Source organism: Homalodisca vitripennis, chromosome X (assembly GCF_021130785.1).
Source record: "Homalodisca vitripennis isolate AUS2020 chromosome X, UT_GWSS_2.1, whole genome shotgun sequence".
Classification (NCBI taxonomy): domain Eukaryota; kingdom Metazoa; phylum Arthropoda; class Insecta; order Hemiptera; family Cicadellidae; genus Homalodisca; species Homalodisca vitripennis.
In genome coordinates this window covers 123,989,475-124,007,942 of record NC_060215.1, presented here as the reverse complement: position 1 = coordinate 124,007,942, position 18,468 = coordinate 123,989,475, and positions in this window count along the sequence as shown.

Here is an 18,468-nt window from a genome sequence, read left to right as displayed (position 1 = left end):
AGTTGAAAAGAAAAATCTCGACCTATTTAATGATGAAAAAACTTCATTCAATAGCTGAAAAGTTGGCTATCGGTACTAACGATAAAACCAAGTCTGAAATGATCGAAGAAATTGATAAAATCTTAAAGTAAAATCCGAAAATATCATTGATGTAGAAGTTTTATCCTCAATACACGTCTTTTCAAGCAATACATTTTAACAAACTTGAACGACAATTCCATGTCAATTTACAAATATCTTTCAATTATGCGGTCAGAAATTAAAAGTTTAATCGAGAAATTTCAAGAAAATGTTAAAAATATGAAGGGCTATCTCTCTTTGGAATGTGAATACGAACGAACTTTAGTGAATGGTGAACCGCAAACATGTCTAATGTATTTTACTATCAAAGCAGACGAAATCTTTGACGTAAACGACTTTATTACTAAGCAATTTAATAAATTAACACATCGAGAACAAACGAATAATCCAAATAAAGGTTCCGGATGGACATTTAAAAAGTTGTAAACAACTAGTTTTGAGCCTTAACAAACACGAAATGATGAATGCAGGATCATACATCGATTTACCAAAAGAATATCAAAAGATAAAAAAGCTTGTATAAATATAAAAAATAGAGATGATTTTTGCTTTATTTACTCAATAAGATGTGCTATTAAAAAACCAGAAAGAGACTGTGAACGTGTAAAGCAATACGAAAAATTTTGTGAATGACGAAAATATTTTCAGGTTTTGAGTATCCAATGTCTCTGAAAGATATACAAATATTTGAAAAACGAAGCTACAATTCCAAGTATAAGTATCCAACAATGTCTATCAATGTCTACAGTTTTGATGAAAATATTAACATTGTTTCCGTTACAAATTTCTGAAAAATATGACGCTGAAACAAACATTGATTTATTGTAATGTTAAACAAGATGATAAATCTCATTATGTTTTGATAACCGATTTAAATAAGCTTGTTTTCTTCGCAGTTGTCTAAACATAAAGAAAGAAAATTTTTGTGTAGAAGATGTTTAAGGCCATTTTTACAAATCTGGAGATTTAACAGATCACTTAGAAATTTGTAAAAATCATGAAGTTTGTAAGCCAATTATGCCATTTCCAGGTCAAACAACTAAATTTACTAATTATCAAAAGAAATTTAAACCATCCGTACGTAATTTATATGGACTTTGAGAGCATATTAGAAAAAATTCCGACATGCAAGAACAATCCGCAAAGATCGACTACAACCAAGATTCAGAGGCACATTCCTTATGGTTTTACTCTATATTTAGTGTCGAATGTGACCAATCGCATGTACAAAAACCGATATGTTATCGTGCCAAAAATGAAGAAGATTTGAAAAACGTCCTGACAAAATTGTTTGAAGAACTCAATAAATTATCGAAATACATAGCGAAAAAATATAATTCTAAGAACATGAAACCTATGAAATTGACAGAAAGAAGAAGAAATTTCGTATCAAAATTCAAACGTTTGTCATATCTGTGAATGGTCTGCTTATGATGTTGGGTCAATTCAGTATGGTTTTACTCCTGATATTTGGAAAGATAAGAGTTATAATAAAGTGAGAGATCATTGTCATTTAACCGGCAAGTTTCGAGGCGCAGCTCATGCATGTTGCAATCTAAATTTGAAATTTCCTCAGAATATTCCCGTTTTTCTTTCTGCCACAATATGTCAAATTACGATACTCATTTGTACATAAAAGAATTAGCAAAAACAGTACGGTAAATGTTGATTTGATTGCAAACACCGATGAACGATATATAAATTATTCTGTAAATTCTGGATACGGGTATGAGTTTGAATGGTGACAAACCTAGAAAGTTCATAAAATTCTCTTTCGTGGACACATTTAGATTCATGGCCTCGTCTATTGAAAAATTAGCGAAAAATCTAAAGAAAGAAGACTTCAAACATACAAATCATTTTATACAGGATGGAAGAATATTGAATGAAATCTAAAAAAGACAGCCAAATGACGAAGAAGAAATCTTTAAAATTCTATCTGGAAAAGGCATATTTCCCTATGAATTTTATCGACAGTATTGAAAAACTTGATTACACAGAAGAATTGAGAATTCAAGATTTCTATTCACTTTTGACAGACGAGAGCATATCTGAGAAAGATTTTCAACACTACTTAAATGTTTGGAACAAATTAAAAGAGAAAAATCTAGGAAATTACTCTGATCTCTATAAACATTCAAGATGTTCTATTGCTCGCTGATATCTTTGAAAATTTTAGGAATATTTGTTTGAATTGCTATAAGCTTGATCCAGCACACTATCTAACAGCTCCCAGTCTTGCATGGATGCTATGTTAAAATTAACTAAAATCGAGCTTCAACTGATACACGATTACGATATGTATTTAATGATCGAAAAAGGTATTCGCGGAGGCATTTCTCAATGTATTAAACGATATGTAAAGCAAATAACAAATATTTAAAAGATTTTGATAAGACAAAGCCCGAAAACTATTTACTCTATCTCGATGCAAACAACCTTTATGGTATGGTCTTATGCAAAAACTGCCGTTTAGTGATATCAAGTGGATGGATTCTAAAACGTATACAAAAGAAGAGTGGCAAGAAACAATTTTAGAACTCACTGGCGACGAAGATTATGGCTATATTCTCGAAGTCGATCTTGGAATATCCAACAAATTTACACGAACATCACAAGGATTTACCTCTTGCTCCAGAACATTTTAAAAAACAAACTTTGCACAACTCTACTGGATAAAACTGAATACGTTGTTCATTCGAGAAATTTGAAGTTTCTATTTGGAACAAGGTATGATTTTGAAACATGTGAATAGAGTTTATTGCATTCGATCAGAAGCCTTTTATGAAGAATACATTGATTTTAACACAAACATGAGAACCAAAGCTACAAGCGACTTTTGAAAAGGACTTTTATAAGCTGATGAACAACTCAGATTTTTTGGAAAATCTATGGAAAAATTGAGAAACAGATGTGATATTAAGCTTGGAAATGAAGAATTTTCAATGAAAACATGCCAAGAAGACAAATTTCAAATGCTTCACTATCTTTGACGACAACTGTATTAGCGAGTCACATGTACAAACAGAAGGTAAAATTTAACAAGCCGATTTACATAGGGTTTTTCAGTTCTTGATTTGTCAAAGTTGTTAATGTATAAATTTTATTATTAAAAAATTAAAGAGTTTTGATCCAGATTTGAAATCTGTGTTACATGGATACAGACAGTTATTTCCTAGAACTGAAACGAGATCCTTTTAAAATTATTAAAGAAAAATTTAGATGTGTTTGATACAAGTGATTATCCAAGAGATCATGAATGTTTCACTACTAAAAATAAGAAGGTAATAGGGAAATTCAAAGATGAGTTAAATAGCGAAGTTTTAGAAGAATTTTGTGGATTTAGATCGAAAAATGTACTCGTACAAATATCTAGACAAAAATCCCAGTAAGATGCAAAGGGATTAAGAGAAGCGTTGTAAATAAAACAATAAATATCGAAAACTTGAAGAAATGTTTGTTCGAAGATAAAGAAGAATTTAGGGAGATGACAGTCATCAAAAGTTATAAACATGAGTTTGTACACTGTTACCATAAACAAGCTGGCACTGAACGCTAAAGATGATAAGAGAATTGTCCTAGAAAATAAGATCGATACAGTACCGTATGGCTATAAAAATGAAGCAAAATCTGATATATTAGACGAATTAAATAAATTTGGAAACTTTGATATGTAAATGGAAAGATCAATTTAATTCACTGCCACAAATGTAAGAAAAAAAAACGAAAAATATAGATTATAAAAATTGTTCAAACTCAAAACGGATTGTATAGAAATTGCAGCAAAATGTTCAAAATGTAAGACAAATAAGAGTAAATTTATAAAGAATCCTTATGAACAAACAAGTAAAGAAAGAATTTGAAGAATAAAGATGAGATAGAGAAGATTGAAGCTCGAGAAATTCATGCACCAGTACGAAAAAAGTTTAAAAAGAGAAAAATTATAACATTAGGAATTGACGATTTATGGGCAGCAGATTTAGTTATAATGTCTAACTATTCAGATCAAAATGATGGATTTAAGTATATGTTAAATGTTATTGATACTTTCTCAAAATATGCTTGGTCAAGAGCTATCAAAAGAAAAAACGGCAAGGATATTTCAAAAGCTTTTCGAAGATATAGTAAAAGATGCCATAAGGATCAATCACAAACCTCCTAACCTACTTCATACAGATAAGGGTTTAGAGTTTAAAAATAAAGAATTTAACGATGTTTTGAGAAAATACAACATTAAGATTTTATCATACTGAAAACGAAGAGAAATCAAGTATTGTAGAGAGATATAACAAACTCAAAAAATGAAAGAATGGAAGGTTCTTTTGAGATTAATAAAAACTTTAAATGGATCGATATTCTTCAAGAAATCGTAAAAGACAATATAACGATACTGTTCATAGCACAATCAAAATGAAGCCTAAAGACGTAGATAATGATGCAGAAAAAGAGTTATTAGAGTCGGTTTTTAAGTATGTTCCACCAGAAATTCACACGAAAACTAAATTTAAAGTCAATGATCATGTAAGAATTGTTAGTAAAAAAACAAACATTTTCGAACAAATATAAGAACAATTGGTCAAGAGAAATCTTTGTGATTTATCAAATTAATAACACAGATCCTGTAACTTATAGTATAAAAGATTTAAATAATGAAGAAATAACCGGAAAGTTTTATGAATATGAATTGAAGAAGTCAAAACTGTAATATAAATTTTCTATATATAAATGGCGCATCAAAAGAAATGTACAAAGTGCAAAGAATTTAAAGATTTAAATGAATTTTATAAAGATAAAAATAGGAAAGATGGAATGCATTATAATTGCAAAGATTGTGAAAGGGAATATCATAAAGAATTATATGATAAAATAGAAAAATTAACTTTGGAAGATAAAGAATGTCTTAAATGTAAAGAAACTAAAAAAATTTCAGAGTTTAATAGTGATCACTATAGTAGAGATAAGAAAGACTCATATTGTAAAGATTGTGTAAAGAAGAATCTTCATAGATTATATTATGAAGATACTCAATGTGAATGTGGAAGAACTATAAAATGGTTAAATAATTATCAAAAACATTTACAAACCAAATATCATAAGTCGAGAGTTTAACATTTTCATCGTGTAATAATTTTTTCTATATAAATGGAGTCTCAAAAGAAATGTACAAAGTGTCAAGAAGAGAATAGAAAAGACTGTTATTGTAAGGAATTATATGATAAAATGAACAAATTAACTTTAGAAGAGAAAAAGTGTTACTTTTGTAAAGAAATTAAAATATTTCTGAATTTAATAACTGGCAGTATAGTAAAGATAGAAAAGATGCTTTTTGCAAAGATTGTGCTAAAAAAATTTTCAGCGAAAGTTATAAAAACGAAATGCCTTGTGAATATGAAAAAAAGATTTTACAATGGTTACCTAGTTATGCTAAACATTTACAAACAAAATATAATAAATCGAGAGTTTTTAGTAAAATTTAGAAACATTTTCATCGTGTAATTTAGATATTCTATAAATCAGTCGAGATTCTGCCATATTTGTAGTAAAATGATTTCCGTTGTATAAAATATTCAAAGATTCTTTCATTTGGTTGTAGAGATTTATACTATTTGGATCTCCATGTCTTAATAAAATTTCCATTTCTGGGTAATCAATTTCAAGTTCTTTCAATCTTTTCGGTATTTCTCTCTTTTGAGCTCTGATAACGTAATAAGGATATTCCCACATGTGATTCTTCTTAATTAATACAAAAACATGGTGTTTTTTCTTATCAAAATTTTTACAAAACAAGTTCTGGTTTCATTAAGTCAATTTTTACACTTTGTTTTGCGATTATTTCCGTTTTTATTTCATCTTTAATTTGTAAGTGTTTAACTTCGTCCTCTAAATATTTAATCTTGTTTTTCAAGTTTTGTACTGACCAAATTTACGAATACTTGGCAAAACTTCTTTTGTAACCCAATTTTTGAAGATTTTTGCCTCTTTTTTATGTGATCTCAAAATTAAAGAATAAAGTCCAGATTCATTGATAAAAACAGTGTCAGGATGAAGATTGTTAAGGGGCCATTCAAATAGCCCCTTGTTTTTTAAGTAAAAATATTGAATTTTGTCATCATCATCAACATTTAATTTAATTGCGTGTTTTGTTTTTTCATAACCTAATATTTCACAAACATCTTTAGCCTTAAACCAGATTACATTGTTTTCGTCAACAATCGTTACAATGTCTTTATTATTGAAATGTAAGTTGATTATTGAGTAGGTCTACAACTGACTCCATTTAGATAGAAAGAAATTTAACTAGTTACTTGCAATCTTAAATATATTGTTGTTTTACTCTCATTATTTAATAGATTTCCTTCAGAGTCTTGAATAGTCAGAACGATTTTTTGAATTCTTTTAAATATTTTTTCTAATTGGAATATATAATCGATTTCATTTGGTTTTTCACTGATTTTTGATCCATAAGCAACATTTGGGAAAAAAGTGTACAAAATTTCAGATTCTTTGTGTAAATGTTCGGTATGATTTTCAAAACTAGGTTCAACGAGATTGCAGTGCACTTCATACATCAAACGGTCTAAATTTTGGCGTTTTATTTCCTAAATATACCTGATTTGGCTCAATAGTTTCTTGAACAAACCCTAACAATTCTACAATAATTGCTGAAAACATTATTCTTACTGGTGATTTTATTTGAATTTTATTAGAGAGATAATTTTTTTGCATTTCAAACTTGTTTTCGTCAAAGTTTAAAGATTTATCTGATTGTTTGAATGTTTTCAGATAATTTTTAAGGGAATTTTTTTATTTGATCGAAAGTATAATATCCTTTGTTTAAACCATAGTATTTTGTTATGTTCTTCTCACTAAATCCTATGCAATAAGGAGAACTTTCACTAATATTTATTACAAAATTGTCAGAATAAAAACCGCTTAAACCGATAAAATAATTTGATTCTTCCTCTAAGTGTATAGGATGTTCCAAGTTTAAAAATAATTGAGAGCTTTCTGAAGTCAACTTGAACAGCTTCATTTTCGCAAGCGTTGCTTCAAGATGAAAATCTTCTATTTAAATGGAGAAATTTTTAAAGCAAAAAGATCAGATAAAACTTCAAACGTTTGAAGAAAATAAGAAAGATCAACCAATCAGATTGTTAATTGTTGGTTCAAGTGGATGTGGAAAAACAACTTTATTATTGAATTTTATCTACAATAGGTTGATTCCTTATTCCAATTTGTATGTTTTTAGTAAATCTTTAGAACAAGACGCATATAAAAAATTACAAGAAAGATTTGAGAATATTGAGAAGAACTTAAGTAAGAAAATATCATATTTTTATAATGCTTCCGAGGACATAGTTCCATTAAGCGAATGTAAACCGAATTCTTTAATCGTTTTCGATGACTGTATTTTAGAAAATCAAGACGTTATCAAGGAATATTTCGTAATGTCTCGTCACAAAAATATCTCTTGTATCTATCTTTCTCAATGCTTTTCAAAGGTTGATAGACAAGTTATAAGAAATAACCTGAATATGTTGTGTATTTTTAAGCAAGACGATCACTATTCGAGAAAGATTTACAACAATTATGTTGGTTCTGATATGAGTTTAAACCACTTTATTGAGTTATGTGATAAAATTTGGAAGGAAGACTACGGATTTTTAACTATTAATCTAACTTTGAAGCCTAAAAATGGCAAATATTTGAATAAATTTTCCAATATAAACGTGTGATAATCTAGTTGTTTTCATGTTTTTACGTTCACGTTTACGTTTCGTGTTCTCGTTTTTTACGTTCCACGTTCACGTTTTACGTTTCACGTTCACGTTTTACGTTCCACGTTTCGTGTTCTCGTTTCGTGTTCACGTTTCGTGTTCACGTTTTACGTTCCACGTTCACGTTTCAAAATTTTTCTAATTAAATGGCGAACGTAACTTCAGAAGAAGCAAAAAAACTTGATCAAATAGAAAAGAAATTAATCAAAGAATTTAAAGAACAGATTCGAATTGATGAAAAAGAACAAGAATTTATTCAAAAAATTAATCAACCTGTAACATCTGCAATAAAAAATGTTGAGGGCAAAATTGAAAATGTTTTAAGCGATAATCAAAATTTGATGAATTTGGTTCCAGTTGTACGACAATTTGCCGATATTTCGATACCAGAATCTGAGTTTGAATTGCCAAAATTACCATCGTCAACACCATTTAGACCTAGAATCATTGAAGAATCTACAATAGTTGAACCAATAAGTCCTGGAACAACGGATATAATAATTGGTGAAATTGGTAAAAAATTTCTTCCTAGAGCAAAGGATGATAAATTTGGTTTGTATTGGGATAAAAAAAAGAAAAGTTTTATGATTGGAAATTTACCCGTTAATTTTGAACATAATGATATAATTATTGAAGATAAAACATATAAAGGAACTCAGGGTTTATGGAGATTATTAACAGACAATGATGTCCCAAAAGACAATTTATATTCTGAAGAAGATTTGCAAAAGTATACAGAAATTTTATAGGAATCTGACTCAATTTACAAAAATAATGATCCATCTACTAAGAAGCCTAAGTCAAGTAGAGGTAAAAAATATATGAAATTAATTAAACCAATTTGGGAAAAACGAATCGAAGGATCAGGTGTAAGAAAATACAGTGATAATAAGATTGAGTACAGATATATCAACGATTTGACAAAACTCGATGGAATTATTAATTATATTTATGCTCAAGAAAAGGCTGGAAACAACAATTTTTTGAACGAAAAGAAAGCGATTAAGGATTTTATTTCGAACAAACTTGATGAAATGATTGAAAAAACCTGATGGAATTAAATATTTAAGACGAGTTTTGCCGGCAATAAGTTCATCTATGATTGAAGGTAGCGGACTTTTGAATGATTTTATCAACAATTTACCTTTTGAATTACACGTACCAGGCTATGAATATCTGGGACCTGGCACAAAACTTGAAAAAAGATTGAAAAGAGGAGATACTGGTATAAATAAATTAGATCAAGCTGCTATGGAACACGATATTTTTTATGCAAAACATAGAGACACGAATTCCAGACATATAGCAGATAAAGTTTTGCAAGATAAGGCAATGGATAGATTTTTATCAAAAGATGCTAGATTAGGTGAAAGATTTGTTGCACTTCCAACAGCTGGAGCAATGTTTTTGAAGAGAAAACTAGGAATGGGAATCGAAGAGAACTTGAAATTTTAACTATATAAATGGAGGTGAATGTAAATTTCAGCAAAAATCAGAAAGAAAAAATATAATCCGCTTTTAAGAAGAAAATACCCGTTAGTATTCAATTTAAAATAGATCAACTAAAAAATGGCGAAGATAAGATATTTTTAACAAATAGACAGTACAATAAACTCGAAAAACATAAGAAAAACAATAAAAGAACCAGAATAGAATTTTCTTATAATCAGTTGAAAGAACTTAAAAATGGTGGACTTTTGAAAGATTTATTAGATTTTGGAGAAAATATTTAAGTTGTTAAAAATGTTGTTCCTTATGTTCGTAAAGCTGCTCCAATCGTTAAAAAAGATGTGATTCCTATTGTTCGAAACATTTTAAATTGGTTAGATAAAGAGTTGGAAGATGTTACAGGATCTGGATTAGATGAAAAAACTTTGAATTACGTGAAATCAAACATTGAAAAAAAAATTTAAACCTTTAACATTCGGGGAATTGGAAGAAATCTGCAAAAATATTAAACATTTTAGAGGAATCTTCATGAGAGATACATTACCTGAAAAAGTTAAGAAATTTGAATGTGGAATTGTGAATTTAGACTCGATTATGGGAAGTGGAACGCATTGGATTTGTTATTATAAAAATGATAAGAATGCATGTTATTTTGATTCGTATGGAAGAATTGAGGACAAACCACCTATAGAATTGATTAAATATTTGAAAAAATCAAGCGTCTACTACAATGATTCTCAGATTCAAGACTATAAAGATCCCCCAATTTGTGGTCATTTATGTGTTTTTGTTTTGAATGAACTGAGTACTGGTAAAGATTTTAAAGAAGTTGTTAACAAATTATTACTTAATAAATATGGATTCACAAAATATTTTTGACGTATTTGGAACACAAATTATTCAAAATGTAGATAATAGTTTGAATTTTGATAGTTTGAGAAATGAGTTTGATAACAAGTTAGAAAATGTATTACAAAACCTTCCAGATTCAGATATGTTTGCTGTCGAGATTGAAGATTTTAAAGCAGAATATGATAACAAACTTGCAAATTTCATGAGTTCAAATGAAGTTGCTGATAAAATAAAAACATTGGAAAAAGAAGTTGATGATGGTGTAAAAAAATTATTTACCAATTTAATGTCTCATATCGAAAAAGCTGATAAAATTACTGAAGCGATCAAAGTTGAAAAGAATTATGTTAGTTTGGCTAATAAAAAAAGAATTGTCGGTGTTCGACCTGGTATTGACAAACATGATGTTGTTGTTAAAGAACAAATTTTAAAACCTCTAAAATTATCAGAAAACATCGATATTGTTGATTTACATGATCCGAGTGTTAAAAATGCCTTAGATTTTAAAGGAAAAAGAATTAGCAGTGTTAGTAAAGGAATTAATCCATTTGATGTTGTTGTAATGATTCAATTTGAAGATCATATTAAAATGTTTAATGAACTAAACAAAAATTACGAGAATCATAAACAGCATGTTAAAGATTTTACAACAGAAGTCTATGAAAAACTTGAAGCGAGTAGTAAAAGATCTATAGAAAATTGTGATGAAAAATTTACAAACTTTGAGGAAAATTTCAATCTATATAAAGCCGATCTTATTGAAAAAGTCAATGAATTTCAAGAGGATTTTAATGAAACCTATAGAGAAAAATGTGAAGTTTTTAAAAGAGTAGCTATTAATCAAGCTTTACTTCATGACAAATTAAATAAACTAGAAGAAAACTTTAATAAATTTAAAGAAGATGTCGATAAAACTTTTGAAAACATCGACAACAGATTTAATGGAGTAGGTGGTTACGATGATTCAATTTAAATTTTTCTTTTGTAAATGGCACTCATATATTGTGTGAGATGTAAAGAGAAAACTGCCACAAATGATATAAAATACTATGCAAACATCAATGGAGTTAAGAGAATATCTGGAAAATGTGCTGAATGTAACACTAAAAAGAGCCAATTTATAAAAACTTGATTTGAAATTTTTTCCTAATAAATAGAGATGGCGGGACATTACAGTGCTTTCGATCTTTTTATCATGCAACACGAAAGAGATTTGAAAAAAGAACATTGGGATGACATTTCTCAAAAATATGAATTATCCGAAGATATGATGAGATTATACGTAAACAAATTGAATTGGTATAACATTGCAAAATATCAAACTCTGTCCCCAGAGTTCATTAAAGAAAATATACATTATCAATTAAAAGATCATATGTCTGTTCTTTGTCTCTATCAACACTTGAGTATAAAGTTTTTGGATGAAAATAAAGATACAGTTGATTGGAACAATATTATAGATAGCGGTTACTATCCTGTGCAAATTTTATTGAAATATGTGACCGAGATCGCAAAATTTAAGGAAGAGAATCCTGAATATGACGAAGTAGATCATTAAAAATGACTCTAATCTTTTTAATTATTTTACTAAAATTTATATCTTTTCTTATAAAAACGTACATTAGATCGATGAAAAAATGATACACGATGTTTAAAATTTCTAAATTTTCTCTTATTAAATGGCGGACTACAGAAAATATGCTAGTGATATTGAAAGGGCGGAGTTTAAAAATTTCTATCCAATTAGTAAACAACATTTGAATGAACCGAATAAAAGAACTGAGTTTAATATTGATTTTGGAGATAACTTTTGCTCGTCTAACTTCCAGTTTTATATTTCTGGAACTTTAACAAAACAAGATGGTCAAGCATATCTTGGAACTGATAATGTTAGATTAATCGATAATTTTATACCGTTTTTATTTTCTAAGATTGAAGTAAGAAAACACAATAAATTGATAGAAGAAGTCGAAAACTGTGGCCAATTAAGCACAATTAAAGGAACTATTTCGTATTCAAAAAGTGATGTTATTTCTCAAACTTCTAATGGCTTTGAATCAGATTTTAAATTTGGTGTTTTTGAAGCAGCTGGAAATTTATCTCATTTTGGATTAGGATTTTTTGAAAATGTTACTATTCCGATCTATAAAGGAGGATTTTATCTAAGTTTTATAAGAGCAGAAGACGATGATGTGATTCTGAAGACTGCAACTGGAAATGTTATGCCTGTTGATGGAAAAATTACAATTACAGATTTTTTTATTAGAGTTCCAATGATTGATTATAAAACCACGAGTAAAATTAGGTTGATTGATGAAATTACAAAAAGTCAAAACATTATGTTTAATTTTCTAGATTGGCAATGTATTGAACAAAAAGGTATTTCCGGAACAACTTATTCGTTCGATATCACAAAATATTTATAGAAATATCTTCAATCCCAAGTTCGTTATCATCGGTTTTCAAACAGATAGACAGAATAATCAAGAAAAAAATCCTTCAAAGTTTGATAGTTTGGATGTAAAAAATATCAGAGTAAAATTGAACGGTTCTTATTATCCAGATGAATTACAAAATTTAAACATTTCCGGAGGTCTTTTCAGAATCATGTATCAGATGTATCAAGATTTTAAGAAAGTTTACTGTAATAATAAGGAAATGTATTACAATCCTAAAGAATTTTTAGCGAATAGACCTATTTATGTCATTGATACAACAAAGAGTTTGACAAATATTTCTGGTTCAAAGAACGATATAATTATCAATATGGATTTTCAAAAAGCTGTTACAAACGCGATTTGTTATGTGGTTGTGGTTTCTGAGAAATTTTTAGCCTATGATGTGATTAAGAACGATATTAGAGAAATTCAGTAAAAATCACGTTATTTTCACTATTATTCATCGGATAATTTTAAAACTTTACAGAATTGTTAAAGACATTGATATAAGTATTCATTTTTAATTTCAAAAGAATATCTTAAAAAATGGGGATGATATTAACAAAAAACTATTCCAAGGTCATCTTAAGGGTTGGACCGGAAGTTATGATTTTAAAAAATACTTTAATATTTACTGATCCTATATACCAAATTTCAGCAAAAAAGCTCCAATAGTTCTCGAGATATAAGAGTTTTAAGATAAGGGATGATTGGGGTAGTTTTTGAAAATTTTGTTATTTTCATGAAATTTTAAGTTGAACTCGCTTGTTTTTGAAGTTTCAGATTTTTCTGATTATTTTTTTAATTTTTTTATGAATATTAAGAAATAGGGGATGATTTCACCCTTATGGATAAGTTAAGTCGAAAGAGTTAAGTATTTACTATATGTGTACCAAATTTCATTAAAATCGGTTGAGTGGTTTTTGAAATATAAAATTATTAATAAATTTGTAAACTAGCACTCCTAATTGAACAACTTATATAGCAGAGATATAGCTTATAACTTTCGAGACTCTCCGTAGCTCAGTTGGTAAGACGCTTGCCTTCAAAGCCTGAGGTTCTGGGTTCAAATCCCAGAGCTTCAGGCGCGCTTTTTATTGAGGAAGACATGGTTGTCGTTCAGTGGTTGGGGACAAGTCTTTACACGAGTGGCCATAGTGTAATGACTATAGAACAAGCCGAGTAATGACAACTGTGGTTGGCGCGCCATTTGCTTCCTCACCTTTCCACTTCATTCCTTAATTCCTTCTCTTCCTTAATTCGTTCATTACATTCTCACATCGTTCATTAATACAACATTACACTTACAAAACACCCAACACAAATTCCCTAATTGTATCTCTCCATCAACTTCTACACAGTAGTTACCAAAGAAAATTGAGACTTGGGAACAAAAAAATTCCAGAGTCTAAGACCCGAATTACAGCTCCTAGCCATTAACTTGGTTGGACAGTAGCAGTGCAGGGCCAAGTCTCTAAACAATAGACACCGTAGAAGTTGAATGTGATGTGATTCCCCATAGCGCAAACACGCACACTAACAACACTACACCAAAGACACAATCATTCATTTTGTCTTTTACAATAATTGATGATGTTCATATTATTCTCTTTCATTCCTTCTAAAACTTCAAAAATATACTCTTTCGTTGATGAAAAATCTCGATTTCTTCCGGAATAATCTTTGTAATCATAGACAAAATATCCTAAATAGTTGTACAATAGAATGAAATTATTTCTATTTATCTCTGTTGTAGAAATGTAAACACAAACATTTGCGCTGAAAAATTTATATCTCGGCAGAGTTAGTTCCATAATCTCCATTTATAAAAAAATCTTTTTGTTTAAATGGAAGAGTATAATGCCAACTGTTACAAGTGTTATAATAGAGGAGAAATTATTGATAAAAAATATTTAGTTTGTAGAGATTGTAATTTAATTTTGTACGAAAGACCTAAACCTAGGAAATTTCGAAATAAATTAACACATTTGAATAACCTGCTTAGAAAATTACAATATGGAGACAAGAAGCAAACACATTTTGTTACAGAATTTAGAAAACAGAATAAAAATTTTTACTTATCTCTTAGAACCATTGACAAAATTATTTTCCTTTTCAAAGAATACATTAGGTTTGTTGGTTTAAATACACACGTTTATTATGAAAAGATATTACCTGTATTTTTTCATTATCTGGATGTTGAATTTGTCTACGATTTTAAGCTAGAAATCCTCGATGATTTTATAGTACATTTGGAGAAAGTAAATGAAGAACCTCGTCAAACAATGAAGATGTTGGTAATTCCCTCGACTTCTCGAGTGATTGTTAGCAAATTTCATTTTTTCCGTCTTTAAATTTTTTCTATTTAAATGGAGTTCTTGAAAGAGTTAAATGATATTGGAGAATGTAAGTTTAAAGAGTATACGAAGTTAAATGAATTGGAAGAAAGGAAGAAACATAGAATCTTGAATTTGGAGAAAATGAAAGATAAATTCGGGTTTACAATAATTGCCGAGTTGGAAGATTGTAAAGTACACTTGCCGAACAGATTTTTGACTGTTTTGGATGAGAAAAAGATTAAAGAATTAAACAAAAATGAAAAATTACACTTGATTGTTACTGGAAAGAAGACTATAAAAGATAAAGAAATTATAACAATTAACTTTGTAGAATAAAGTCTTTTCAGTTGTGCTCTAAAACTTGCAGTCCCTCCCCACGTCATAGTACTGTTTTGATAACCATAGTTGGTGTCTTTCTTCATAGGAATCACATGGAATATTATCTACAGTAATACCTTTTGTTTCACACAAAATGTGGCTATATTCTATAAGAAAAATTCTATAATGCTCTTTAATGAATTGTGTTGATAAATCTTGATACTCACAAAAATTCCTAAGAAATTCATCAATTAAGTCTTGATTATCTTGAAAGAACGTATAATATGGGAAAAATGTCATAAAAAAACGATGAAAACTCTCTGTTTGTTTATTTTTTACTTTCTTTTCAATATCTTTCGTAATTATATTAAATATGTGATCCCTTACTTTTTTAGTTTTTTGCCGATAGTAAAACACTCCATTAGACGTTTTTTCTGCAAAGGACTTTACAAGTTCTTTGAATTCTGTATCATTTAAGGAAAGTATCAACTGTTCTTTAAAATGTTTTGGTAATTCGTTGAACTCGTTAAAATTGTCTTTCTTTGTAAGTTTTTGAAATGCTAGAAACTGAAGAGAGCTTGGTGAGTTCATGTTGTTTATTAAGTAGAAAAGTTTTTAATTAAAGTACAGTATGTTTTTAGTAAAAATGTTTTAAATTGATTAAATTTTATTAAGATAAATCCTTTATTCGTAGCAGATTTGACAACATTTTACAAAGCACAGCTTAAGAAAGTAGAAGCAAACAGCTATAGATTTGGTTAATTTTTCATTCCTCAGAGTAGATAGTAATGTACCGATCGCTTTTGGAGACGAACGACTGTAGATTCGGTTAATTTTTCATTGAGATTTGCTGTGTTATTTCTCAGCTTCCTTTATGGTACATTGAACAGTATTTTACATTGCTTTTCGGTCGGCTCCGAAAGTGCGCCAGGAACCCCATATTATTATCTACTTATATATATATATGTGTGTAATGGTTTAAAAACTGGTTATATTAAAAGGCATTACATTGAGATTTTGCAAACGTTTGAAAATTTTGAAGATTTTATTAAAAACGTTAGAGGTCGAAGGTTTTTTGAGTAAACGCATGTTTTAAAGTATAAGATATTGTATATTATAATTTAATATAAGTTTTAAAATTACTGAAACTACAACAAATATTACAAGCATTCTCCAGTTACATATTGGGCAAAATTCAATATAAACCAGAACATTTGTTATGTTGGAACATATTTTTAAAATCTATATTTTTTCACAAAAATTTTTTTGAAATACAAGATTAGAATGTGGAAATCTCAAAACCAATTTTCTGCACCATCAGAATCCGTTCACTTGCACTGTTTATATTGAAACAGTACTAAATGCAATCAGCACAATAATTGTTTTTGTTATAAAAATAGGAGCCTGCCTTTCTGGTTAATAATAGCATTATCTGAGTAAACATATTTCAACACTTCCTGCGAAAGGTGAACCTAGACAGCCTCATGTAAAGGTTTTAAACTCCAGGTTCCAGCAGTAATCTAGGGTAACCCCCTGATCTTGTACTCCATGATATAAATATGAAATCCAACACTAATGATTTAACAGTTCGTGTAGTATAAAGGACGTCATTAACCTACTACAATTGTGGATTGTGGAGTTCGGAACCCTTACGCGGAGGCACCTGATTGTCGGTTGTGACGCGAATGCCCACCACACCGCTTGGGGGAGCAGCAACATCAACAATCGGGGTGAGTGCCTCTTGAATTTCATAGTAGAATCTAACTTAGTTATTATGAATCAAGGCCGTAAACCTACTTTTGTACAAAGAAGAAGTACAGGGGTAAGAGAAGAGGTCTTAGATATAACTCTGACTAGCAACTATATTGCAACTAAAGTTTTAAACTGGAGTGTGCTAGATGAAGCATCTGCTTCAGATCATAAGTATATCTCCTTTGACATGAGGTCGTATAAAATAAAGGAGACCTATAGAAACCCAAAGAAAACAGATTGGGTAGCTTTCAATGCAGAGCTAAAAAACAATCTAGTAAGGGAAAATGGGTATCAGGGGCAAGGGGTCGAGGACATGGCGAACTCTTTGAAAAACGCCATGATAGAATCGTACCACAAAGCCTGCCCCGTGATTGAGAAAAACTCAAGGAAAAAAGCATGTTGGTGGAACCAGGGGCTGGAAACCTTGAGGAAAAACCTTCGCAGAGCATATAATACATGCAAACGTGCAGGGAACTGGGATAGGTACTCTGCTGCCCTAACAGAGTACAATAAAGAGGTGAGAAGAGCTAAGAGAAACTCGTGGAGAGAATTCTGTCAGAGTATTGATAAGGCTCCTGACTGCGCAAAACTCCAAAAAGTCCTAGCTCGAAGCCCCACAAATGCGGTGGGTACTATACTTAGGGAAGATGGGACTCACACCAAGGATCCTGAGGAGACTCTTCAGCGTTTACTGAATACACACTTCCCAGGATCGTTTCAAACCAGTGAAACAGTTGTTAGTGAATGGCGGCGACAACCTAGAGATAGCTCGTCTAAGGTGGACTGGAACTGTGCAAAGACTGTCATCAACTACTTAGGGATAAAACGGGCCTTGGAGTATTTTAAGCCGTTCAAATCACCAGGTACCGATGGCATTTTTCCCGCTTTACTGCAGGAGAGTGGGGACTTGGTGATACCCCTGCTCCTACGACTGTTTAGAACTAGTCTAGCGACAGGAGTCATACCCTCATCTTGGAGGACCTCTAGGGTTATATTTATCCCGAAGCCAGGCAAACCCTCCTATGAGGTTGCAAAGGCTTATAGACCAATAAGCCTAACATCCTTCTTTGTCAAGACCATGGAGAAGGTTCTGGATAGGCATTTAAGGGACACAGTCCTCATCAATCGTCCCTTACATCCAAATCAACATGCCTATCAGAAAGGTAAATCTTGTGAAACAGCCCTACACTGTCTGGTTGGCAAGATTGAGCAAGCTATTGAACAAAAGGAAATAGCTTTAGCAGTGTTCCTGGACATAGAAGGAGCTTTTGATAATACGAGTACTCACTCTATAGTGTCTAAGCTTACATCCAGGGGTACGGAGAAAACTGTTGTTAGGTGGATAAGTAACATGCTTAAGAGCAGAAGAGCACAGGCATCTCTGTGCGGAATCACAAGAGAGGTCAAAACGCAGCGAGGATGTCCACAAGGAGGTGTATTATCACCAAGCCTGTGGAACAT